This window comes from Clarias gariepinus, chromosome 1 (assembly GCF_024256425.1).
Source record: "Clarias gariepinus isolate MV-2021 ecotype Netherlands chromosome 1, CGAR_prim_01v2, whole genome shotgun sequence".
Taxonomy (NCBI): domain Eukaryota; kingdom Metazoa; phylum Chordata; class Actinopteri; order Siluriformes; family Clariidae; genus Clarias; species Clarias gariepinus.
In genome coordinates, this window is record NC_071100.1 from 6,111,551 (window position 1) to 6,137,285 (window position 25,735).

A 25,735-nucleotide genomic window follows, 5' to 3' on the forward strand; every position below is an offset into this window, starting at 1 on the left:
TGAAAATGGGAGAAATTATTTTAGAAATTCATTTGATTTTACTTAATTACATTTACGGTATCTATGGTATTTTATAGTATTATTATTTATGGTATTATACTATTTATGGTAAGCAACATTATAAGACACGGTATATAAGGATATATATCCTATATTGTGATATCCTATTTGTAAATATTATGATATATGAAGTATCAAATGTGTATTATACCCGTTAACACACGCTGCGGTGTCATCGTGCAGCTGGAGGGTGATGGTGTTGGCCGGCGTGGTGGAGACGCTGCTAGCACTGCTTGGGAAGAGGAGTCGTCGTCGTTGCATGTAGAAAGTGCAAGTGAATCGATCGTGGACAATGAGTCTGAAACGCAAAGTTTGTCTAATCAGTTGAAAATGCATAAATTACTGCAACACTACAACAAAAAAACCATAAACATCATGAACAATAGCACTACCACTGATACATGTTAGCTACTAGGAGTTTGTGCTTTATTAGGCCATGATTTTACAGTCAAATTGCGATATAAAATAAGAATCGACGGTCAATAAAACCAGTAAAGTTAGGATTTCAAGCGTTATAAAAACACAACGTACCATCCTCGATCGTGTTCTCCAACAACAATGGCGTGGCCGAGTCCAGGGCACCCTCCCTTCCTTTGCTTGTTGGTCTGCCTCCGTAGATTTCGTCCATTTGGTTGAACCACTTACACGACCGCCTGTTTGAACCACTCCAGCTGTTGTGGTCCTAATTTTTTTTAACTTGTCCCGAAGTCCGATGGTAGCCGTGTGCAGCCAAGAGCTTAGCGACCCCCTGAAAAACTTTTTCATTCCGCGTCGCCCCATCAAGCTCTCGCTGGATCCACTCCTCGGGTACCAACGAGAGGAAAGTCTGTACTTCCTCAATAGACCATGAAACAGTCATTTTTTTAGTTAATACAGTACAAAAAGGTTCGTCCGATCCTTCGCTGGCTGTGCTAATAATAATAATACTAGCTGGTCTGTTGTGTCTCGTGTCACAAGTTCAGTGACGCAGTTTTTTCCAGCCAATCAGTGACCAGCAGAGTTTACACGTCACGTTTTGGTAACGGTTCGGCGCACTTGGACTCTCGGCTGAGGTGGTACCAAAAAAAGGACCAGGTACCAGGTACTGTTCCCAGTGGAAAACCCCCCAAAAGTGAGCTGTACTGAACCGTGCCGTGCCGTATTATGCAGTGGAAAAGCGCCAAAAGTGTTCATACGATTCAGTCAGCGGTTCTGCTGCCGACCAGATTGCCTCCGCCCACTGCAATGCCTGTACGGATAAAAGTGAAATCACATACGCGATCTTGGCTTGGTCATTTGGATAGCTGGCCGGTTGCATAGTGAAAGTCAGTGAGCACTGCAGTAAAAAACCCTTGCAGTTCCCCGCCAATCCAGAGAAGGGCACTGGTCGCGCCAGAGGACTAGGAACCATGGGCATCGAGGAAGCGCTGAAACTGAAAAACAATACCTAAAGGGGTCATCTAGTCCCATTTTTCATAATTTACTATGACTCTTTAGGCTCCTAATGAAAATTTTGTAATATACTTTAATTAAAAATTCTCAATGGTTGTGTAAAAAAAAAACACTACTTTTGTTTGCAACTAGACAATCACCTTAATGCATTGTTTATTATAAACGACATTGTTTATACACTCCGCATTCATCGTGATTATTAGAAGCGTTGGTACAGATCTATTTTTCAGGAGCAGCTTCCTAGCAAAACCTGCTTTATATTGACCCTCGTCATGTCTAAAACACCAGTGTCAATCAACTATAGAGGGAGCGGCCTCTGTCGGTGTGACGTCACACCGACAGGCATTTGAGATTAGCCTGATTTCAGAAGGGGCATCTTATTTTAATAAATTAAAAGAAAATCACTGGGAGGCTCTTTATCATTGTAGAGTGGTTGTGTACACACTCTCCTAACACACATTTCAGTCCAAACAACTTAAAAAAGTGCATGTAGGACCGTATGACCCCTTTAAACACTAGATCAAGAACTGCTAGTGACCATTGACTCAGGATATTTATTGGATGTTATTCCCTATCCTGTCACTCCGATCACTCTCCTACCTTTTTGTTAGTAAAAGCATAACAACAAAACATGGAAAAATGTTTGCGACTTACTAGTTAAATTTAAATTAGATCTTACTTGACTTATTTAGATTTTTGAAATTTCAAGAAGTGAGGCATTTCAACTATGTGGTAATATTTTTTTTTTCTTATTTTGTAGCACTTATTTAAGCTTCGTGAATATTTTGTAAGCAAAATAAGTATAAAACTGTGTTAAGTAGAAATTTAGGTCAAATCTGCTGCGTAATTGTTTTTGTATGTTTACATTGAAGTAGTGGCTGTTGTGTTAGAATTAACATTAGATGATCAGAAGGCATTTTAATACAGTAATGTATATGTATAAATTAGTTCTTGGTTAGAAATGACAAAAAAAAAAAAACTATAAGCCAATAATATATTAAATCATGTATATTTTAGAAAATAGAAAATGTTTAAAATTCTAGACAGACAGCAGCATAGTCCACATCTGGCCCACATCTATTCTACAATAGATGGAATCTGGATCAGATCCAGAACAGAGCTTGACCAGAACTGGTCCACATTTGGGCCAAATCATCATGAAGGAATCCGCATCAGGCCCGGAGCTGCCTCAGTGTTGGTCTGGATAAGGTAAATTGTATCTGTGCCGGTAGTGGCCCATGGTGCCAAATGACGACCATAACAATTCATATTAAAGAGTTTTGTTTATGATAAAAACAGAGAAATTACCCAGTAAGTGTTTTAGTGAACATTTAAAAAGGCTTATTGTATTAATGTGGACATACAAGATGTGTAATGTTTATCTGTAGTTTCTTTGGAGAATGGCTGGCATCTAGTGGCCAAAATGTGTAACTGAGTAATAAATAAATATTCTAGAATGCGGGGGCGTGGCCTAATGATGTCACTCAGGTGAAACGAAAGTGAAGTGTGAACCTGTTTCCTCATCAGGTTTCAGATTCATCAGGTTTCAGCAGGACACAATCTCCAGTTTAAAGCTTCTCAGTCTTTCTTCAAGGAACTAAAATCACAGAAGCTAAACTGTAAGTGAGCAGGAAAAGTCATATATATATATAATGTATGTATGTATGTATGTATGTGTGTGTGTGTGTGCGTGTGTGTGTGTGTTACAGTAAGATATTCCCTATAATACATTTATCATTATTAATTTTAAACAAAATAAACTTTAAATAATTAAGATTAGTTAATTTAACTCCTTTTGATTTAAACAAACAATTAACTGAAGATTAAATTCTTTGTCATTTATTACAATCTGTAATCATTGATACATTTCTGTAGTATGAAGGGAAATAAACACTTTAACACAGGCTTGTATAGAAAAGAAAGAATCAACTAGTAACTATACTTTTATAATCACATACACCATCCTTGATTATATTCCCATAAAAGCACAACACAGATTATTTTATTCCTTGTTTGTAATTAATATATTATATATTTTTTTCTCTACAAACCGGATTCCAAAAAAGTTGGGACACTATACAAACCGTGAATAAAAAATTAATGCAATGATGTGGAGGTGCCAACTTCTAATATTTTATTCAGAATAGAACATAAATCACGGAACAGAAGTTTAAACTGAGAAAATGTATCATTTTAAGGGAAAAATATGTTGATTCAAAATTTCATGGTAACAAATATGCAAAGAAAAAAAAAATCAGAAATCAGAATACTTTTCCATGGCACTGCACATGTAGTCAGATTGTTCCACTGGGATGAAACTGTGCCAGGTGGAGTTACAGCACTTTCAAAATCACACTAACTTTACACTGAGTAACTTTGAATGATAAATAGCTTTTTAACATCCTTGTGACTTACAGTAATAAGAGACAGTGCACAGAATATTTTCTAACAGCCTGTAAATGATACATTTTGGCAGTATGAAATCAGCCAAAATTAATTTAGAATTTTTTAAAATAAATACATTTAAAAAAAATCACAATACTACCAAAATGTCTCATTTTGCTGTCAAACTGTCTTTAAGTCTCCTGGGTCTCTGTGAAACTGGTGCTACTGGACACTGAAAATATCGTCAATAAACATAAACGTATACGTTTATATGTTCTCTTATTGTTCTTTCCTTTGTTTCTTTGTTTTACAAATATGACCCAATATATGTTCAGCGACACTTTGTTTGTATTGTGTTATATTTTTATACTAATAAGTAGTTTTAAAAAATAATCTCCACTTTAATGAGCCAGTGTATTATGATGTGGGATGTGGTGGCTGCTGGATCCAGCCTCACTGTCCCTGGTGAACTGCCGCCATGTAGTGACCAAATTGTGTAACTGTATAATCAGTATATATACACTCTAGAACGGGGGGCGTGGCCTAATGATGTGACTCAGGAGAAACGAAAGTGAAGTGTGAAGCCGATTCATCATCAGGATTCATCACAATCTCCAGTTTAAAGCTTCTCAGTCTTTCTTCAAGGAACTAAAAGCACAGCAGCTGAACTGTAAGTGAGCAGGAAAAGTCAAACACTTACGAAATGATTTTAAAGTAAACAATGAAGTACTGCTGTAAGTGAAGTGTGCGCGAGCGGGCAATAGCTTGGTGCAGCTGCTCTCCAGGTTTTTGTGTGTGTTTTTTTTTTAACGGTCACGTGACTGTTAAGGAGCGCGTGTGTAGTCCGGATCTTGAACTGTTGGCTGTCGGACTGACACCCCCCCTCCCCCCATATTATTTACCCAGAGAATTCTCTCATGTTATTATTATGGAACTCCAAAGTGTTCAAAATTAAATAAATAAACAGGACATGATGAAATAAATAACTTTATGAATAAATAAGACACAGATATGTAATATGAGAATGATATTGTAAATTAATGGAACACATTTTGAAAAAAATCTTATTATTGTGAAATATATTGCTCTCTGCTATATAAATTTACTTATTATTATGAAATAATATTTCATGGTCATTATTTTTCCCAATAACAGAGATTATTGCGGAGGCATTTTATTTATTTAATTCCATTTTATTTTATTTTAAAATGTCATTTATTTCAAAGTCAGTCTTTATGTCAAAATCCCATTTTCCCTGATGGCCTATTCATTTCATAATGCGACTTTTCAGCATAATGACTTTGAAGAGCAGTTATCATCCCAAGCATTTCAGAAACATTATCTAAACCAGTGGTTCTCAAACTTTCTTGAAAGTTTAAGATTGAAGATCGACAAGATCTCGCGACCCCCACTATCAAAAACAAGCAATAAACATAATAAACTGTTCACAGTACTTTGACTACATTTATTATACATCAAAATAATTTTGGTTCACCTTTCAATGGGAAGGGTATACTTGTTTTTGGCAGTACAAAAGATTCATTCGTGGCCTGATGGTGGATACAGATACTGTATGAATGCAGATCATTTTCTGCTTTCTGTTTCACCCAAATGAGGATGGGTTCCCTGTTGAGTCTGGTTCCTCTCAAGGTTTCTTCCTATTACCATCTCAGGGAGTTTTTCCTTGCCACTGTCGCCCTCGGCTTGCTCACCAGGGACAAACTGACCATTCTGATTCATACACACTCACATTTCATACAAACTTAAATAATTCTTTTGACTGTGTAAAGCTGCTTTGTGGCAATGAAAATTGCTAAAAGCGCTATACAAATAAAATTGAATTGAATTGAATTGAAGATACCCACAGATCATCGTCGACATCAAGACGTGACCTGTATTTATTTTTTATATATGTAACAGAGGAAAAAGACTGCTCACACAAATATGTAAATCCAAATTAAGACTGTACATCCATTGCTGCACGGGGCAACTCTGTGTATTCATCTGCTACTGCAACTTAGTGAATACTGATACTGCACTTTATAAATTCTTCCTGATATTTTTGACGTTTTCTACTTTGGTCTGACGGGGTCTTGCTCTTATGCTTGGTCGATGTACATGGTTCTGATGACTCAGGCAAACTGTCCACAATTTCCTCAACATTTTTAGATTTGCGAAAAAACAAATTTATCCATCTCAGCAGTTACTGACTGCAATACAGAGTACATAAACTTCTGTGTGGACACCTGTATACCTACAGTATGAGAAAGATTTAATGTTTCCCCAACAATAAACCCTGGTTCACCCAGGAAATTAAAGCTTCCTTAAATGAGAAAAAAAGGGCTTTTAGGTCTGGTGATAAAGAAGCGGCGAAGAAATCTCAAAGGATGTCGACTGTCAAAATCAGGAGGGGAAGGAGTCTAACCGCAAAAAAATGGAACAAAGGCTGAAGAAGAACAACATGGGAGAGGTGTGGAGAGGCATGAGGCATCTCACACCATCTCCAACTTCAGCTTTAATATAGGTTCCCCTGCCTCCCCATCCACCCCCACACAGAAAACGGCCAATACTTCTTCTGCACTCCCATCAATCACCATCTTAGATGACCAAGTAAAATGCGGTCTGAGCATGCTCCGCTCTACAAAAGCTGCATGTTTGGACAAAATCACCCCAAGAGTCCTGAAATCGTGTGCTCCTCAACTATGTGAAGTCCTACGGCACCTCTTTAGCCTGAGTCTGTCTCTACAGAAGGTGCCTGCCCTGTGGAAAACATTCTGCATTGATCCTGTCCCCTAGATACCACAACCATCTACCCAGAACGTTTACAGGCCCGTCACTCTAACATCATATATTACGAAGGTGTTTGAGAGACTTATCCTGGATACTTGTTGTCTCAAGGTGAAGTCCTCTCTTGACCCTCTTCTGTTTGCCTATCAGCCATTCCTGGGAGTAAATGACGCCATTATACACCTGCTCCACTGAATCTAATCCAACCACGACAAACTTGGGACCAGTGTTAGGATTATGTTCTTTGACTTCTTCAGTGCCTTCAACACCATACGACCAGCAGAAGTGGGGGAGAAACTAAGGATCATGCAAAATCACACTCCCTTGGTCTCCTGGATTATGGACTATCTGACCTGCCATCCCCAGTATGTCCGATCACAAAACTGTGTGTTTGACACAGGGATCTGCTGCACTGGTGCTCATCAGGTGACTGTTCGATCTCCATTTCTATTCACCCTCTATACATCTGACTTTAAGTATAATTCAGAATCATGCCATCTCCAGAAGTTCTCTGATGACTCTGTGGTTGTGGAATGTATTAAGGATGGTGACATCTCCGAGTACCAGTCTGTGGTGGATGACTTTGTTTTCTGGTGTAACCACCTACAACTCAACATCAAGAAAACAAAGGAGCTGGTGGTTGACTTAAGGGGAAGTACAGTAGAATTACTGTGACTCCTATATCTGTCCAGGGAGAGACAGTGGACATGGTCTCTGTGTATAAATACTTGGAAGTGCATCTGGATAACAAACTGGACTGGTCAGTTAACACAATGGCACTCTACAAGAAAGGACAGAGCAGGTTGTACTTTCTGAGAAGGCTCAGGTCTTTCAACATCTGTAATACCATTCTTCGGATGTTTTATGAATCTGTTGTCGCGAGTGTCGTTTTGTATACTGTGGTCTGTTGGGGCTGCAACATGAAAGCGGCAGACAGAAACAAACTGGATAAGGTCATTAAAAGGGCCGGATCTGTCCTGGGCTTGGATCTGGACTCTGTTGACGTAGTGGCAAGGAGGAGGATTCTGTCTAAAATACACACGATCTTGAACAATTCTTCTCACCTGCAGAGTTCTCTCTGACCAGAGGAGCAATTTCAGATGAAGACTGATTATCACAAAGCGCCACAGGAGATTTTTTTTCCCCCTAGTTTTATATAGTTATAAAACTATATAACTTATTTCCATAACATTTTCACGATGGGATAGGGACTGTCAGTAGTTACTTTTCAATAATATTTTATGACACTATTGTTTTCACAAATCAAGACAAGTTCCAAGTGCAATATCTGATAACCAATGCATTTGTGCAATATTTCTTTTTATTTACACCACATTTCAAGTGCAATATGTAGCTTACTGTGTGCTATATTCAATTCTATTTTTACTTCTATATATTGTTCCTTTTCTTTAAAATTTTTATTGTTATAATTTTTTTCCCTGTCTAATCTAATTTTTTTTTTCTTCCCAGTAAATTAATCAAACCAACTGTATAACCAAGACAAAGCAATTTCCATCTGGGACTAATAAAGTTTTTTGAATCTTGAATCTTGAATATCTGCGTCTGATAAATAACAGTATTGTGTCAAAGTTGGTTTCCGCAGTGAGATACGTTTCCCTTAGCCCCACTAAGCTAGAGGAGCGCCCATTGAGAGCAACACACGCGCATGAGAGGTTCGCGCGCACCACTGAGCTAAAACGTGTTCTTAAAGTGACATTGTTACCATTTTTAATGCCTGAAATTATAGAGACAAAGATTTTGCTTATCATAACATGTGTTGTATTGTTTTTTTAATCAATATTTAATTTTAAGTATATTTAACATCTAAAATGCAACCACGGGGGGGCGCAATCCAGTGTCTTCTTGTGCCAGTCCCAAGTCTGGATAAATGCAGAGGGTTGTGTCAGGAAGGGCATCCGACGTAAAACATTTGCCAAATCAACGATGCGAATCAAGAATATAATTCCCATACCGGATCGGTCGTGGCCCGGGTTAACAACGACCGCCACTGGTGCCGTTGACCTACAGGGTGCTGGTGGAAATTGGGCTACTGTTGGTCGAAGAAGGAGAGGAGGAAGGCGTGTTTGTAAGCAGAGAGAGAAGAGGAAAGGCAGGAGTTTAGGAGTGATAGTAGGGACTTTGAATGTTGGGACCATGACAGGGAAGGGAAGAGAGTTAGTTGATATGATTCAGAGAAGGAAGGTGGATATACTGTGTGTCCAGGAGACCAGGTGGAAAGGTAGCAAGGCTAGAAGCTTAGGATCATCGTTCAAATTGTTTTACCATGGTGTGGATAGGAAAAGAAATGGAGTAGGAGTTATCCTAAAAGAGGAGTTTGTAAGGAATGTTCTAGAGGTGAAGAGAGTATCAGATAGGGTGATGAGTCTGAAGCTGGAAATTGAAGGGATAATGTTCAATGTTGTTAGTGGTTATGCCCCACAGGTAGGATGTGAGTTAAAAGAGAAGGAGAAATTCTGGATTGAGTTAGATGAAGTAATGCAGAGCATCCCCAGAGGTGAGAGAGTGGTGATTGGTGCAGACTTCAATGGACATTGGAACATTTTCTATTTGATAGAATATTTTAATTGTATATTTCTTTACATACCAGTGCTGATTATTTTTATACCCAGTTTGAGTTTATTGAGATAGACGTGATTTTGTAACCTAGTAAGTTTTCACGCACATTAAATGCAAATCATCTCTCATTATTATTATTATTATTATTATTATAATTCATTATATAATGATAATTAATAATAATATGTTATTATTGCTTGGTTGTGTAAACAATATGTTTTATTATTCTAACTATATTGTTTATAGCAGCAGAAAGGCATCCTGATGGCTAGAATTCATTGCTTTCAGATAATGTTTCCCTCTTGCTTTTTAGGTACAGATGTGGCCACAGCTGTCAAAATTTAACTACTTAAATGTTTACAGCCCACATGGGACTTAGCTGAGGTTCATAATTTTAAATGGTCGTCATAGTAATTCAATTAAATTCAATTCAATTTTATATGTATAGCTTTTTTAACAATTGGCATTGTCCCAAAGCAGCTTTACACAATCAAAAGAATTATTTAAGTTTGTATGGAATTTGAATGTGTATAAATCAAAATGGTCAGATAGTCCTTGATAAGCAAGCCAAGGGCAACAGTGGCAAGGAAAAACTCCCTGAGATGGTAGTAGGAAGAAACCTCGAGAGGAACCAGACTCAACAGGGAACCCATCCTCATCTGGGTAAAACAGAAAGTAGTAAATTATCTGCATTTATACAGTGTGTTAGTTGGCAGGCAGTTCAGCATAACAGTTGATGTTAATTGATGTTAATATGGAGTCCAGTTAGTTATTAAAAACTCAGGTAGTCTTGTATGAACTATCGAACTGTCAAGTCCCCAATGAAACAGTTGCCAACACTAGTCGAGGCCAGAACCATCTTCTAGGTAAAGAGCATCATCCCCAGACACCAGATGCATCCCAAAGAGACACACAGGGCATCCATGTGCCGAGATCTCCAACAAAAAGCGGGGCACCAGGTCCGACAGGTCCGGAGGGCAGAGGGAGTCTGGATCACTGGCAGCTCAGGAACGACATGTGTAGCTCGACAGAGAGAGAGAAAGAGTGAAAGGGGGAGACAGAGGGAGAGAGGAAAGAGAAAGAGGGGGAGAAAGAGAAGACGAGGAGAGATGGCAGTTAGGTATGGTCACAGTCACACAATGTGTAATGTGAATGTATATTAACTGTAGAGTGCAAGCAGAGACTCCGGGAGGACTAACTATGACAGCATAACTAAAAGGGAAGAGCCAGAAGGAAACACAAACATGAGGGCTTCCTGAGATGTAAAGCAAACAATCACCTCACCGTCAGCAAACCTAAGTGATCAATGAGAGTGGAGAAGACAGCATCTAAACATACCAGTTCACCATAATACTCTACGTCCATGAGTCCCCCAGATCTGCTCCTTTACCTATGGCAAATCTATTTATAAAAATGCTTGGCTAAATAAATAGGTTTTTAGCCTGGACTTAAACACTGAGACTGTGTTTGAGTCCCAAACACTATTTGGAAGACTATTCCATAATTTTGGGGTTTGGTAAGAAAAAGCTCTGCTTATTTTTCATAATACGCGAATTTTTTTTCATAATTTTTTTCATAAAAAGCTCTACATATTTTTCATAATACGCGGTACTGACAAGCAGCCTGCATCCTTTGATCGAAGTAGGCGTGGCGGTTTGTAAGACACTAGCAGTTCGCTCAGGTACTGCGGCGCAAGACCATTTAATGCTTTACTGTATATGTCAAGAGTAGTATTTTAAAATCAATGAGAAATTTCACAGGGAGCCAATGCAGTGAAGATAAGATAGGGGTGATGTGCTCATATCTTCTGGTTCTAGTGAGGACTCTCGCTGCTGCATTCTGGACTAGCTGAAGCTTATTTATGCACCTAGCTGAACAACCAGACAGTAAGGCATTACAATAGTCCAACCTAGAGGTGATAAAAGCATGAACTAGTTCTTCTGCATCGTTTAGCGACAATATATTTCTTATCCTGGCAATATTTCTGAGGTGAAAAAATGCGACCCTGGTAATATTATCTACATGAGCTTTAAATGAAAGGAATCTATAATCACACCAAGGTCTTTTACTGTTGCACTTGATGGAACAGAAAGGCCATCTAAAGATACGGTGTGATCTAAAATTTTACTCCTAGCTGTATGCGGTCCTATGACTAGAACTTCTGTCTTATCCGGATTAAGCAGGAGGACGTTAATTAGCATCCAATTTCTTATGTCCTGCACACATTGCTCAACTTTGGTAAGCTGTTTTTTCTCATCAGGTTTTGCTGAGACATATCACTGTGTGTCGTCAGCATAACAATGAAAACTAATACCATGCTTACGGATTATGTTGCCCAGAGGAAGCATATGAAGGGAAAAAAGCAGTGGATCTAAAACTGAACCCTGCGGAATGCCAAACTCCACTAGAGAACATGCAGAATAATTACCATTTAAGTCTACAAACTGATAACGATCGGTCAGATAGGATCTGAGCCAGGAGAACGCTGTACCCTTAATTCCTACTACATTGTTTAGTCTGTGAAGAAGAATAGCGTGATCAATGGTGTCAAAAGCTGCACTGAGGTCGAGTAATACAAGCATAGTTACACAACCCTGATCAGAGGCCAATAGGATGTCATTTACTACTTTAACGAGTGCTGTCTCTGTGCTGTGATGAGGCCTAAATCCTGACTGATACAGTACATGTATGCCATTTCTATGTAGATATAAGGATAGCTGCTCCGCTACTATCTTTTCCAGATTCTTAGAGATACAGATGGAGCCACGCCAAATAGCCGCGGAAGTGTGAATTGCGTACGAATGGCGTACGGCTGCCCTATGCACGCCGTAATCCCCCCTCCTTTTTCTTCGAGAAAGGCGTGTCAAGATTTCACAGTAAACACGCCCATTCAAGCCCTATTTATGCATTGACCTGGTTCCACCACTAGATGGCGCTTTGTTCTCAAGGACACGTTAACACAAGCCAGCAATTTAGCTGCGCTGAGTTGCAATCACGTGATTTTAACAACCCACCCCCACCCCCGCCGAACTGACGCTGCCAAACTGCACTAGAGATGAAGATGGCGGCTTAATGGACTATTCGCGGTAAGTGGCGTTTTAATTTATAAAATTTGTTTGGGATTAGTTTACAGTTTATTTCCCAGTTTAGTTTTTTTATCGGCCATTTTGAAAATCACTGGCAGCACAAGCAGCGGTCAGATGTAACTTTAGATAACTTAATGATCTGTTTACCAAGTCTGGAGTTAACATTACAGCTATCTGTCAGTGTCACAAACTCACAATGTCACTCCTCTTCAACTAAAAAGACACTAAAGCTTTAAAAATACTATTAATGTCCCTATTACAAAAGCTGCACTCCCGGATGAAGAGTGTTTGTGTTTTATAAAAATGCCTTTAGAGTTTGACCGCGTGTTGTCTGGATAAATTCCGCATTTATTTATTCTTTGGGTAAGAGTTAATCTGCAGGTTATATCTGTGAATATAATGTGATGCAGTTCATGAAGGACACAAGCTGAGGATAGATGTACAGGAGCTCGCGAGCTAAACGCTCATAACCCGGTTTATATTTTTCTCAGTTTGGCCGTGACTTTGCGCGGTAGCGCGAGCGCTTAGTTACCGAGCTGGATACAAACTCTGAAGTGTTTATCAGTTAAGGAGTGTGAGGAGGGGGAGGTGTGTGTGTGGGGAGGTGTGTGAGGAGGTGTGGGGGGCTTCAGTACTGGGTAAGTTATAGTTTGGCTTCAAAGATGAACTAATATATACGAGTGTTATATCGCCTAACTTATTTGTATGAAAAGCGCATTAAGTAAATTCTCGGTTAATTTAATGCAGACTATAGTACAGACAAACCGGGGTTAACACTAACAAAGTTCAATGGTTAAAGTTATCCCAGTTTATTTACATTCCAGAATTCCCCAAAACAGTATTTTACACACTCTGTGGTGTAGGTTTACTAATATCTTTTATATTTATTACAACTAGATATTCTGTAAAGTTTATTTATCTTTGTCTCCACTAAATTCTCCTGTTGTCTTTAAGCAGAGCTCCGCCCTGGAGGATTGGGGGGTCAAACGGATGACGGTTGGCCTTTTGGAGCTACTGGAGGAGCCTGAACAAGCTGTTGAGGGAGCTGTAGGAGGGATGACGTCACAGTGCAACAGCTTTAGAATGATGTTTGGTCAGGTCTACTGTATGTTCTGAACATAGAATTGCAAAACGTCTGATACTTTAGGGGGGAAACAAAGAATTAAACAGTTCCATCTTTAATATTTTTTTAATGATATTTTAATATAAAAGAACCAGATAGAGACTGATAAGCAGCTGGTGTTATCCGGGTATTTTAATGACCTTTAAGCAAAAATTTAACATGTTTTTACCTGTTTTATACAAATTATTGTTTTACCTTTGACTAGTTTTGGAAGAATAAATTTTATTTTTAAAGTCATGTGTGCGTGTTTTAATTGTTGGGGGATTGTTTGTGTATTTAAAAATACATTTACTTAAACCAACAACTTCAATGTGCAAAAATGGGACCCGACGTTGTTTTAAATAGTCAAAGAGTTGGGCTAATAATAATGATAATAATAATAATTATTATTATTATTATTATTACTGGTTATAGAAAAAATTAAAACAACAGTTAAACACTTGATCATATGTATCTGTGCTAGTTTGTGTTTGTGATTATGTGACCCATAATCATTTTTTCTCAGTATAAAATTTTTGGGTTTTTTTAAGAACTCCATTAAAAGAGCAAAGACAAACTTAGAAGGAGTGGAAGGTAAGAAACCTCAGTGGAGAATACTGACTGTGACATGGTGCTAATTGCTCTGTGTGTGTGTGTGTGTTTGGCGGGGGGAGGGGTACTTCAGACTTACTTGTCTCTGCCCAAATGTTTGTGTTAAAGCAACGGAGAAATGCCGGAGCGCGCGCGCACACACACACACACACACCTCTCATCCACAAACGCTTTAACTGTTGTCTGGTAAATCGTTGATTAAACCTATGAACACAGCTGTTCAGCATCAGTCCTAAACACAAGCGCAGGGTATGTTTTTGTCCTTAATTAAAAGACACCAGTATGTTAATAATTTACACAATGATAACATGTTGTTTATGTTTAATGTTTATTTTGCGGGAAAAGGTAATAAGCAATATTTAAAATAAAACAAACTAGGAAGTAAGTGTTTCATACATTAAGGTGCTGTGTATAACCAAGTGCCCCAACAGACATAGCAACAGTGTAGAGAGTGTGTGCGCTGTGGGGGATTGGAAGGTGACGGAACGAAGATAATCATTTACAAGACAAAAGACGTTCAGAGGTGTGTTATGCCCTAACCCCCTCCCCCCGGCACGGATTGCCCTCCATTACGCAATCGCTATCTTCAGAGAAAAGCCGCCCCTTTTAATTTAAACGCGTTAGCGAGTGTTTTTTCTTTCCCTCCGCTCGGTTTTGTGAACACAGTTGCGTTCAGTAACACGATGGAACCAATTACCTAAACAGCAGCAACAACAACCATTATGATCACACTTTGTTAAATTTATATTGCTTAAATATTTTGCAGCTCTGTCCTCTTTGCATTGCTACGTGTTTATTTACTTCCTTTTCGCATCGCACGTATAATGCACTCTAAAATCGACACTATCAAACTTGGAAATTATATAATATCCAATCAAACATGACGTTATTAAAATTAACGAATTTGTCACTACTCTTCTCTCATGCATCATGGCTAAAGAGATAATAAAAAATACACCAAAGTGCTGCAGGTTTGGTGTCTGTGAGCTTTTCCTAATCAGAGTTACACGGGGGGCATTTTGATCTTAGATATTACACAGAGGGGAGTTCATTTCTGTTTTCTTCATCCTAGCTTAATTTCATCTCATGAAATAATAGTAAGTTTTGGAGCTTTGGTATGAGGTCATCTCCCCAGCCAGTGTTGGGACAGGGTAGCATCGTGGCAGGATTGGTGTAACTTTTCTTATCTTTTTAGCCGTGCGGCGTAAGAGAAGAGTAGTGACAAATTCATTACTTTCGTGACTAGACATGGTCTATTTTGTCTGCAAGTGAAATACATCGATACGTTAATAATTTACACCACGATAACATTACTGCAGAAGGATCTAGAGACGTGACTTTGAGACGTTCACAGTATATTCGAACCGTAGACAGTGTTTATTTTGCAGAACATTACAAAACAGCCATGTCCAATAAAACAGTGCATTTTTAATAAGCCACATTGGTTTTGAGTCAGTAGTAAAATTAACGAAAGACTGAGAAGCCCCGTAAACTTGACCCTGACAATAATAGTCGAGCTTATATATATATATATATATATATATATATAAATGTTCGAATGTTCGAATTAACGTTTCAGAGTAGCCTATATAATTTGTCTTGTCATCTGTTTACAGCGTTGGCTGATTTTGTGATTGAGACCCATGGGTTACATTGAAATATTTTTTATTAGTAGTAGTAAGCCTGGCTTTAGTAACCTTGGATAAATCACAATATAAGCCCTCTCTCGCGCACGCTCTCTCTCTCTCACTCACACACACAGACACACACACACAGACACACGTACACACACGAACAAGTAAAACATGAAATCGCGTAAAACCAAATGAAACTATGGCAAAAATATATAAGCAGTAATAATTACAATAGTATCCTGTATGTGATCCCTGTCCTGATAACAGGCGCTGACCCTCTGGAACTGTTTAGTTCTGTTAGTATTGTGTTCAAGTGTGAATGTTTATGGGGATTTAATCTGTCTCTGCTGCCACATCTATTCACCGTAGTGATAAGTGATTAATGTCCCATCAGATCTTTGATGGGGGAGACGTTATGCAGGTTAAATGACTAAAGACATACTGATCCGTATGGACAGATATTTGTTCCAGATATTATGCGTTATTAATCGATTTGTTTTGCCAATTTTTGACTATCAGCGAAAAAAAAAAAAAACATCAGAGAAAACATCAAAAATATAACGAAAACAAACACAAGCAGGAGTTAAATTTTAAGCTTTACTTTGCAGCAAAATATTATCTACCAGTGTATTAAACGGAAATAGATAAAATACACCGTAATGTAAAATACTGTACATAGCCCGCATTTGTATTCCGTACCTATAACGACTGGTATAGATAAATTACAGATGTTACCGTCTTTAAGTATTATTAAGGATGTCGTGAAAAATATTGCAATAAGTAGTTTTATTAATTAATTAATTTAATCATTAATTAAAATAGCATAAGCATCATGGGTTGTGTATTGAGTGATTTAAATCTGTTTTATGAATCGTTTTTTATCCCTCTTTTTTACCACATCATCTTTTTATGAAACTATGTTGACGTAAGTTATGTTATATATATATATTAAATATAGTAACCGGCTGCTTGGACACTGCAGTTAACTGAATCAGTCAATGCTCCATCTGGCGGAATTATACAGCATTGCAACTATCTTTTTAGAAAGCGCATGGGGGCGTTTATGGGGTGGGGCATCGTTAACTACGTCATTGCGGGGGATCACATTCCGTGCACGGATCGATCATGGTCCTGTCACGGTCCTGTCATGGACCTATCATGCTCCAAGCGGCTGTTTGACGTGGCTCCCACTGTAAAGGGGAGGTTTGCTATTGGCCTGTAATTGGACAGCTGACATGGGTCGAGGTCAGGTTTCTTAATTATTGGTTTGATAACTGCTAATTTAAAAGATTTTGGAACATAACCAATGGTGAGTGAAGAATTAATTATTCTCAACAGGGGTTCTGTTATTGCTGATACTATCTGTTTATTAAAATGTGTCGGTACAGGATCTAATATACAGGTTGATGAATTTGCAGAAGAGATGAGTGAAATTAGTTCATTCTCTTCAAGCGGAGTAAAGTATTCTAGGTTCTGATCTGACATGGCTAGATTAACATCTGCATCAATTACATTGTTCGGTTTCAAAGCCTCAATTTTATGCCTAATATTTACAATTTTATTATCAAAAAAGTTCATGAAGTCCTCACTATTGCATGATGTTGTTGTGGAGATTTCTGCAGTGGTCTTATTTCTGGTTAAGTAATAGTAAGGGAATAGTAAGGGAAACGTATCTCGCTGGAAAGAATTGTCACATTATTATTATTAATATTATTATTATTATTATTATATTTTTTGTATGTTTATTATCACTTTCTACCACGGCCAGCATTTTTGCCGATTTTCACGGCATCTGTTTTTCTGTGGAATTGGACCAAAGGGGCAGGCTCCCACTGAGATGAGTGATCCTGTCACCAGTTTACTAGAGTATAATTGATAATCAATAAAAATGTTTAATTTTTTGTGGTATTAATGTTGTGGATGTTAAGTGTATGGTATAAAAGTATTTGGGGACATAATTGGGAGAAGACATTAGGTACTACAGTTAAATTAAGGATGTCTTGAAACATAATGCACTAACTAGTTTGATTTATTTGTTTATTTATTTTGAAGAGTGAAATTAAGTCTCTTAGATACACTTTTGGAAGGCTGGTCGAGGTACTTAGGAGATGTTCCAACCACGCTGAAAAGCTTGCCCAAGTTGCCTAACCCTAACCCTAACCCTGACCCTAACCGTGACAACAATATAATACATGTTATAATGAGGAAAATCTCTGTCTCTTTCATTTTGAGGAATTAAAAATATTAACAATGTAACATTTAGAATTTTGAGAAGCTCAGTGGTCCACGCACAACCTCTCAACCTAGCCTTTGTCTCAAAGTGCGCTCCCTGCACCATCTCCAACAAAAACGACTCTTGTTGAGGAAACCAACGTCGACACGACACCAAAAATGTTAATGAAAAACTTGTAAAGAAAAGTGGTTTATTATGCATTTCAGAGACAGCAGTAAGACTATTTCCTATTTCTGTAACTACTGTTTGTCATTTACTAACTGTTTAACTATTTATTTATGTATTTATTTTTTATATTTGGGTTAAACTATATTTTACTGTAGGACTTCCTGTTAATGCATTTATCATTCATAATTAACTAAATAAATTTTAAATTATGATGATTAGTTACTTCTGTAACAGAAGCTTTTGATTTTCACACACGAGTAAGTGTAACAATAAACAGTAAAATCAGTGTCATTTGTAATTAATAAAATCTGTAAACTTTGACAAATCACTGTAGTATGAAGGTACATAAAAACATTAAAGCATGCTTGTATAGAAAGAAAACAACAACTAAAAATTATACTTTTTTTAATCACATACATCATCCTTAATAATTTTCCCATAACAGCACACCACTGACTGTTTTATTCCCTGCTTGGATAAATAAAAATATATACAGTGTTTATTGTAAGGATTACAAAGGGTAAAGTTCTCTAAAATAAACTCTTATCTTGTCTCCTGTGTCAGTCATGGCTTTCTCCAGCAGTCTCCTCTGTAAAGATCAGCTCCAGTGCTCCATCTGTCTGGATGTGTTCACTGATCCAGTCTCTACTCCATGTGGACACAACTACTGTATGATCTGTCTCAAAGAGTTCTGGGACAGCAGTTCACAGTGTCAGTGTCCAGTGTGTAAAACATCTTTTGCTAAAAGACCAGAGTTATGTGTGAATACGTTAATCTTTTAACTGGCTGCTCCATTTAAGAAGTCAGTTCAGACGAAATCCAGCAGTGCTGCAGAAAAACCCACCCAATCTTTGGTGATCTGTGAGGCCTGCTGTGAAAAGAAATGTGCAGCTGTGAAGTCCTGCCTGACCTGTATGACCTCTTACTGTGGGACTCACCTGGAACTTCACAGGACAGTTTTGTCATTAAAGAAGCACAAACTGATAGAGCCTGTGGAGAACCTGGAGGACTACATCTGCCAGAAACATGAGAGACCCCTGGAGCTGTTCTGTAAGGACGACCAGATGTGTGTGTGTCAGTTCTGTACTGAAACAGACCACAGAACTCACAACAATGTTCCTATAGAGGAGGAGAGTACAGAGAAGAAGGTGAGAGACTGAAACTTATTAATGGATAGTAAAACTTTAAAAATTGTTTACATAAACGGTGTCCAAGGTTTATACAGGATCTCTATTTTTCTCAGACTGAAATGGAAAAGACACAAGCAGAAGTTCAGCAGATGATCCAGGAGCGACTGAAGAAGATTGAGGAAATCAAACACTTTGTAGAACTCAATAATGTAAGTCTCTCCTTAATGTCCTGATATAATCATATAAAATAAAATATTTTAGCTTGATTTGTTTCCTGTTAGAAAACTACAGAGAAGGAGAAAGCAGATGTTGTGGAGATCTTCAGTGCACTGATGCGCTGCATTGAGAGAAGACAGGCTGAGCTGCTTAAGGTGATGGAGGAGAAGCAGAAAGCAGCAGAGAGGCAGGCTGAAGAGTTCATTAAAGATCTGGAGCAGGAAATCACTGAGCTAAAGAGGAAAAACACTGAGCTGGAGCAGCTCTCACACACTGAGGATCACCTCCACCTCCTACAGGTCAGAGTCCCTCTGTTTCTCAGTAGCAATGCAGCACATGACAGGACAGCAGTCCCCATGCTGAGGGATTTCTCCTCTCTCCTGCTGTACTGTAGATTTACCCGTCACTGTGCAGCCCTCCACACACCCAGGACTGGACTGATGTCACTATTAACTCTCGTCTGAGTGTGGAGACTGTGAGGAGACCTCTGTCTCAGATTCAGGAGACTCTCAGTGAGGAAATGGAGAAGCTTGATGAGACTGGTCAGTATTTACTGATTTAAATGCCAAAATTCATAAAGACTCTGGTAACAGAACTAACTGTTTTTATCACTGCTTGTGTGTGTTTTATTGTTACAGCATTTTGTTGTAATTTTTAATAATCATATATTTTATTTCACCTCATAAAAATAAAATTATATATATATGACGTCAATAATATTCTTATTTTTTAAACAGAACTAAAGAGAATTAAACAATATGCAGGTTTGTGAGCTCTTATTGATCACATGACTAAATAAATATTTTTTCACTGTTACACACTGTACAATGATAAACCTGATGTACGCTGTGTTTCTGTCTCTCAGTGGATGTGACTCTGGATCCTGATACAGCGAATCCTTATCTCATCCTGTCTGATGATGGAAAACAAGTTACATTTAAAGACAAGAGACAGAATCTCCCAGATAACCCAAAGAGGTTTGGAATGTATGGGATTGTGTTGGGAAAGGAGGGATTCTCCTCAGGGAGATTTTACTATGAGGTTCAGGTCAGTGGGAAGACTAAGTGGCAGTTAGGAGTGGTCAGAGAGTCCATTAACAGAAAAGGGAAGATTAAACTCAGCCCTGAAGATGGAGTCTGGTGTGTGTGGCTGAGGAATAAGACTACATATGAGGCTCTGGACTCTCCCTCTACATCTCTCTCCTTGAAACAGGCTCCTCAGAAGGTGGGGGTGTTTGTGGATTATGAGGAGGGTCTGATCTCCCTTTATGATGTTGATGCAAAGTCTCATATGTACTCTTTCACTGGTCAGACTTTCACTGAGAAACTTTATCCATACTTCAGCCCCTGTTTAAATGATGAAGGTGAAAATTTAGCACCAATGATTATCTGGCCTGTTAGTCAAATATAATATAATTATTTTTGTTTGTTTATTTGTATTGTATTTAGAATTTTGTGATCATCTATTGTACATTATGTAGTCCTGTTTATACTGTATTGAAACAATCACAGAAACAGCACAGATAAAAATTAATTGACTTTAAAACATGTAAGTGATAATTATATACACAGCTGCACAATACAGTTAGATTAGATTGATGCACAACTCACAGCGTGTATCATCTGTGAGAGAAATCTTAACACTCACAAATATTTTTTATTGAGATTATTAAGCAGCATGTCACAGCCAGTGGGAGCATGAACCACAGTGTATCAGTGACAAAACCTGGAACATTACTTTACTGTTTAAGGGAAACTGTCTCAAAGTCATCGCCATGTCAAATATATACAAACAGCATCAGCAAACAGGAGACACAATCATAAGTCAATGGTCACAGACAGACACTTTTTACTTTACATAACACCTTGGATTGCAAGTACCCTGCTGTGAGTGTTTTGCAAGACGAGCAAACATTTTAAATAAATTTTAATATCAATATAATTTTTTTATATCATATTTGTACTAAAATAATTGGGATAGGAAAATTCCAGATCTGTTTGCATTTTCTTTTGTCAATGAACACACAATGCAGTTTTTATTATTAGTTTATTGAAACACAGTCGCGGTCGGTCAATAAGGGGTGCAGGGGCGCCGCCCCCTAAAAGTTAATAGCTCACTTTGATCTAAGTTTATCAATACCTGCTGAATAAAGATAAAATTGTTTTTCATGGACTTTGGGTACTCCAAGTGGATTGAATAGGTAAAGTCAAACAAGAGGCACATAGCTTGAGGCAGGTTGGTGAGTGAATCCATTACAAGGCTGCCCTCTAGGATGATCCTCACTCTTATGGGGTTCAGTTGTGGTGATGTAGGGCTTGTGGCTCTGTTGTCCTCATAGCAGAGAATTCCTGGTCTCCCTTGCAAAAGAGATTTTTAATCTTAATTGGCTTCTCCTGGTTAAATAAAGGATAAATAAAAAAATAAAAGAGCATTTATTTATTTATTTACATACAGTAAAGGCGTTAAAAAATGACCAAATTTAATAAGCTTAATTCTCTAGACAACAGGACAATGAGGTCTACTGGAAGTGGCAGTTGTTGCAATTAATGAACATATTCTATATAAACAGTGCATGAATGTGTCCATAAGCAGGAGGTAAAGGAGCTATGTGCACACCAGAAAACAGCAAAGGCAGCGGGGGTGGGAGGTGGATGGGGAGTGGGGGGGGGCGGTTACAGTGTACTGAGCTGTTTATAAAGTAGACCCAGTTTTATTTTTTCGTTTTGTAATCTTTTTCGTGTTTACCTTGTACTGTACAATATATATTCATTTTTATGAATTACTGTAAAAAAAAAAAACCTACATATGCAGTTGATTTACCAGAAAGGACTGTTTAGTTTTTTTGTGTGCTAAACTAAACTTCAGGGTCAAGTAATAGCGATGATCAATGGTTTAGGTTAGTGTAAATTAGTTTCAGCCAAATCATTAAAACTAACAATAGACTATGGCACTCTCTTGAGATGGGATTGGAATGTGTTGTTCATTTATTTATTCTCTACAAGGGCACTAATCAGGGGCGCACTGGGACCAAAAAGTGGCCCAGGACTTTCTGGTCCATCTCGCATTAATGTAGAGATAAATTTTTCAACACCAGTTACAAGTATAAAAATATAACACAATACAGACATCAATGCTCTTAAACATTATTTGAAGTATCACTGAACATAAATTGGGTCATATTAGTGAAACAAAGGAAAGAACATCAAGACAAACAAAATATAAATCTATAAAGACAATATTTTAAAAAGAATGGCATTAAAACTGAACAGATAAGCTGAAATAAAATCAGTAGCAGCATTGTCAGGTCATAGTGCAACCTTTCAGGTGGATCCCGCACCTAAATACAACTAAAAACTACTAAAAAGAAAACTAAACTCAGGCTCTTTATCCCAGTTTACATCTCGCATTTGCGTTCACACACACCGGACCTCATTACCCATAAAAGACTACACTCCCGTAAACAGCTGTCGTAAATCAACCCCTCTCTCCCGCAACAACACGCTCTTTGTCGGCGGCGCCCGTGCGATCGACGCACTCATCCATATGAGTAGGAAAGAGAAAAGTTTACGTCATTTTATATATACATATATATTCCCACCGGGAAAACTCCCGATACTCCAGATGGCCAGCCTTCCACTGGCGCTAACTGCACAGACCAAACTGTCATCTTCTTGTTCTGCTATAAAAATTTTAAATATAACCAAACAAAATACAGTTTTTTTTCAAAGGTAGATCTGATTTATTCAAACCTAATAATAAAGCTTTATATCCCCAGGTCATTACATTGTTTTAGTCACTAAAAAAACACATCCAACATTTCAGAAGTTTCAAATAGAATGAACGAACAAATGAATTTTCTCAAAACGTTATAAAATTAAGTAGAGCTAAATCCCTAAATCTCCTTATAAAATATCGCCCTCAAAAACAAAATGATAATCAATCTCTAAATAAATGCATAACATAGACAACGGTAGCAGCCTCTCATTCTATAAGCAAACACAAACATAAATATAACCTTGTCAGCACAAACATGACATATAACATCATCCATAGACATACTGTCTTATTTCACAAAACAAAATAACTGATTCAAACTTACTGCTCATCACCACTCTTGTACAACACACATTAACACTGCATATGAGGAGCTTGTGTTTCTTCTCTGCATATAATAGAGGTTCACATTAAGATTGGGAACACACAGCATAAAAAAATCCTCCATCTTCCTGTCCTCTATAACAAAACACACGTGTATTACGATTAATAACTCACTTTTGGAACAGTAACATGAAATAACACTCACTCTGATGCTTCGCACTCACACCGGAAGCACACGGATGGCCTATGGAGCAGTTTATACATACTCAGTATATGAAGTGGATTATGTCCAGGCACTTACGCTTTACGCGACGGCGTTGATTTGATTCACCCACACCAATGTGTCCTGGTTAAATCACCTGAAATCAACGTGATACCCGGCCACACTGACAGGCAAAACACTAAGGAGCTCTTATTTACCTTTATCATGCATGCACAGCTCATGCTAGTTTACTTTTTACTAAACTTAGATGTAAATTTTGCTCCAATGCACCAGCGCACACCGTGATATGAGATCGCACTGCTTTCAGGTAATTGCCACGACACTTTCAGGTAATTGCCATGACACTTTCAGGTAATTGCCACGACACTTGCAGGTAATTGCACGCTTGTGTTTCTTAAAGGGCCAGCGTTACATTTTCTCACTAAATGAAAACCCCACTAATAGACACAATATGTACAACGCAAACAGACAGGGGCACAACTAGGGTCAGAGGTAGCTCAGTGGTTAAGGCATTGGACTACGGTTCGGAAGATCCCAGGTTCAAACCCCACAACCACCAAGTTGCCACTGGTGGGCCCTTGAGCAAGGTCCCTAACCCTCAACTGCTCAGATGTGTAATGAGATAAAAATGTAAGTCGCTCTGGATAAGAGCGTCTGCCAAATGCCTAAATGTAAACTAACCACTCCTGTGATTAACAGGTCAGCTTTTTAACCTGGTTACATATATAGCAATTGATTCGGCGTATGCTCCCCGCAACTGTTTTAAACCACTGGCGCCAAAATGCCAGATCAGCAGCTGAGCGCTCTCTCATCGTCTCAGGTAAGGTTTTTTTTTTTTTTTTTTACAAATTCGGACATGTTTAAGAGAATTAAAATTTCAGAGATGTTTTAACTATAGTAGCTAAGATTTTAGAAGTTTAAAACGGTGGCGGGATGCATCCACCGAATCGATTCCTCTTCCCTCGGTTAGTAATGCCTGTGCATGTGGCCTTGATGACATATTTTTGACAGTGGTTTAACACACAGCATTCGTGGGCATAATTTCGCAATTCGTCCTTGTGACAGAGGAGTTGTACAAACAGATTTTGTGTCTGTAAACAGTCAGAGTCATATATTTTAGAGTTGTATTGTAACAAACACACACAATCACATATCTGTAAGCCGTCGTGGCCGTAGAATCCAACTCAGACAAAACACAGAATTACACACAAATCTTTTTTTTACGCACAAATATTTTTGACAGTGATCTTATTCCATAGTTTTTAAGCCTGTCTGTCTGTGTGTGTTTTTATGCCGTTGCCCGGGAGGCGTGACCTTGTATGTAGATTACCCTGTGACTGTTTTATGTGTGATTGGCGTGTGGGCGTGTCCTGCCTCGGGTCATTAGCAGATAATGAAGTGCGACAGAAATTCAGTGCCTCTCCTTAGATTTATACGGATTACATAAACTGAGAATATTAGTTTTCAATGTGACTTTCATCATTTGAAAGTAGACCCTTTAGGCTTTCTATAGATATATTTCTCATGTTGGTCTGTGCAGTATTCGCGGAGTTTCTGTTCATTTTAGTGACGTGTTTCAAACAGATTTTCGCGGAGACTGAGACGGCTGAAAGCGCACCCTGTTTTTCTTTATTTTACAAAAACACAATATTTTGTGCATATTGTGAGTACACATAAATAAAAGTAGACCCTTTAATATGGTCTTCCACTATTATGACCCAACCAAATTTACATCTGGGTGTGGTGTGTGCTGAGGCACTCTTTTCTGCTCACCAGGGTTTTAAGAATAATTAGGTGACTTGTTCAGTCCCTTGTAATTTCAAGACTGGACTATTGCAACTCACTCCATGCAGGTCTTCCTCTGTCCACCATTCGTCATCTGCAGCTCATCCAGAATGCAGTGTCACATGTCATTTTCAACCTTCCCAAGTTTTCCCACACCACCCAACTTCTCTGCTCCCTGCACTGGCTTCCTGTAGCTGCCCACATCAAG

The 25,735-nt window shown here is 38.3% G+C and overlaps 1 pseudogene; it reads left to right on the top strand.

Moving 5' to 3' along the window:
- Positions 1-4,448: 4,448 nt before the first annotated feature.
- On the top strand, positions 4,449-21,816 carry LOC128519429 (E3 ubiquitin-protein ligase TRIM39-like; annotated as a pseudogene).
- Positions 21,817-25,735: the final 3,919 nt, after the last annotated feature.